Below are 3,280 nucleotides of genomic sequence, written 5' to 3' on the forward strand. Positions count from 1 at the left end.
TGGCCAGAGACAGCTGGCTTCAGGGAAAGATCACCTTTTTCCTGTACCATCCCCTTTCCAGCTCCCCTTCCACCGAAAGCCACTTCCACCATTTAATAAAATCCTCCATATTCAACACCTTTCAAACCATTCATGCAACCTGATTACTCCTGGATGCCAAACAAGAACCCAGGTACCAAGAGGGCAGGGTGTAAAAGGCCGTCACCCTGACTCTCCACTGAGTGGGTCAACACTGAGCTGTCCACGGATGGCAACTGCTAAAAGAGCATTAATTGTAACACATCCCTAGACGCTGCTGTTGGGCTGGAGCTCAAAAGTGCTCACCCCAGCCCTGGCACCCGCTTGCCTGTGTGCTCCTGCTCCCACAGAGAGTTTGAGTATGGTGGTGGCCAAGTAAGTAAGCCACACCCCTGTCGAAAGTCCCGAGAAGGGGTCAAGGGAACTCTCCCATCTCAGAAGTATGACAATTTCTTACAAAATTGAACATAGACTTACTGTACAACCTAGCAATTTCACTCCTAGGCATTTAGCCAAGTGAAACTTACATCCTCTAAGAATGTGTGTATAAATTTTTATATATGTTTTACTCATAATAGCCGAAAAACCCTGGAAATAGCCCAACTGATCTCCAATGAGTGAATTGCTAAATAATCTCTGTGTTGTATTACATCCACACAACAGAATCCTGGCCATCATTGAAAAGGAGTGGACTATTAATACATGCAATAACTAGGATCAATCTCAAATGCATTATACTAAGTGAAAGAGATCAGACTTAAAGCCTACGTTCTGCGACATTCAAGATAAGGTGAAACCATAGGAACAGAAAACATACTAGTGTTGCCAGGAGCAAAAGATGGGGGAGATGTTGACTTTCAAAGGACAGGAGGAAATTTTTTGTTGTTATTCTTTATCTTGATTGTGTTAGTGGCCACATGACTGTATGCATTTCTCATAATTCATAGAACTGTATACTAATAAGGGTGCATTTTACTGCATATAAATGAATCTCAATAGAGAAAAGGTTAAAAAAGAAAGAAATCTGGGGACCGGAATCATCGGTTTTTGTATTATCCTTGTATTTGATGGTTGTTTCTAGTTTGGTCACTCATCCGTTTGTTCATTCCTTTAAGAAGTATGTGTCGAGTGCCTACTATGTGCTGGGCACTGTGGGTTCAATGGCAAGAAAAGCAGATACAGGACTGCTCTTATGAAGTTCCTTGAAAGAAATAAAACAAAGTGCAAAATATTTTATTGCTTGTCCTTGAGTAATGTAAAGGTCCTATCTAAAACAGGCAGAGAAGCATGGGGAGTGGGTTTAGAAGAAACAATTTCCCAGAAACTAGGGTACTAGCTGTGCAACCCTAGATTCACCCCACATCATTCTTCTCCATATAGCTGCTCTCCAAACTTCCTTTTGGCTCTGTGAGGGATTTCCAGGAGCAGCTTATTAAAAACAGAAGATTTTATTATAAAAGATAAGCCATTATTGACCATTCACTTTTCTAAAAAAACACAAATGTGAGAATGAAATAAAAATACCCAAGACTCGGCCGGGCGCGGTGGCTCAAGCCTGTAATCCCAGCACTTTGGGAGGCCGAGACGGGCGGATCACAAGGTCAGGAGATCGAGACCATCCTGGCTAATACGGTGAAACCCCGTCTCTACTAAAGAATACAAAAAAAAAAAAAAATACCCAAGACTCACTAGCCCCCGCAGGACAGAAAGCAGCCCTGGCCAGAGAGCCTGCTTATACCTACCTAATGTCTAAACTTCTCACACGTTCTAGGGTTTCATATTTTGTTACCTCTTGCAAAGGAAAGGAAACTGGCTAGAAAATTCATGTACAAGAAGGTCACAACTTTAAAGCTATCTGACGCTAATGACTTGTACAATCTAGTTTGCTGCTCTAAGAGACAATATCAAATAAGCACTGTCAAATACTACTCCCACCTAATCTTTGCTGTCATTGTTCTTTGAAATTATCTTTGAGATTGGTTATGTTCTCTCACTGTAGCTTTCGTTTATCTCAGCACATACCCTAACATCCATGTGCAGTCTCCATGCTCAAGTATTGCAGAATACAATTCTCTAGAGCCTAACTTCAGTTGACCCCTGACTCCCAATTGCAAATCTCCCTCCAATCAAAAAGAAAGGGAAAATTAATTTTTAAGGGCAATTAGCAAATATATTACAAAAATAATTTCAGATAAACTCTATGTGACAAATGGTGCTGTCAAGTCCTCTTATTTGAATACTAGTTATTGTCTTGAGAAACTGTGTGCAATGTAGGATATCTTCTTGGCATATAAAAGGGAAGATTTCTTTCTGTTTTTGTAATCTGTTTAGGGGATTGCCTGTGGTGCACATTACATTCTGGTTGAATATTTATTCAGCAATAAAAGTGTTTTCTTTCTCTTCTATTTTTGTGGACAGGTTTTCTGAAATGGCAGGAGATTTTGCTTTTAATTCTGTTTCCCCAGTAGTAGCCCCATTAATTTTTTTTCATGAATCCCTCAGGTAATTGACTCTGGGAAAGATGTTAGGGTGGTGAATTTTCTTATTTTGTAAATATTTGAAAGTCAGGAAAATCCTCCCATCAGTAAATTAAATGAAGCATTGAAGTAAAAAAGAATATTCTTAACAAAGCTTATATTAAAAATTAGAGGTTTCTACTGCATATAGATCTAAGAAACCTAGGGGTACCCTAGTCTGTTTCTCCTACTCTCCTCTTTCAAAAGCATTCCCTTACCCAGGCTGGATAATTACGATAAAAAATAGAGTATATGTTCCAAGTTATCAAATGCTTCTTCCTTGTGTATGGAGAATCTGGGATGACAACCAGTGGTCTGCCATTTTATGTGTGAAAAAAAGAGGTATGTATATGTGAGAGTCTGAAGGATTCTTCATATATCATTATAACTAACTTCTCTCTTCCCTATTGCCTTCAGAAAAAAAGAAAAATAATCAATCTAACTTAAAAGTGCCACCTCCTCAGTGGCCTCAGCACCTTTTGCACTACCTAGAGGCTAGCAGGAGGAGACCAGAACGTCTTAGCATTGTGAAAGAGAGACAACATGGACAGGGTGCTTAGCCAGTGAGTAAGGCTATTGTTGGCTTCTCACCAGTATGAATGAACAGATCCCAGACCCTGGTTGGAGCAGCCTGAGCAGACACAGCCTGGATGCTGCTCCATGGGTGGCTTAGTTCCAATATTGTCTAAAGGAGTCTTTCAGTCCAGAGAGCCATGGCAGGGTGAGTTCTGGAAATCAATCTGCCC

Source organism: Colobus angolensis, unplaced genomic scaffold (genome assembly GCF_000951035.1).
Source record: "Colobus angolensis palliatus isolate OR3802 unplaced genomic scaffold, Cang.pa_1.0 Scaffold98, whole genome shotgun sequence".
Taxonomy (NCBI): Eukaryota; Metazoa; Chordata; class Mammalia; order Primates; family Cercopithecidae; genus Colobus; species Colobus angolensis.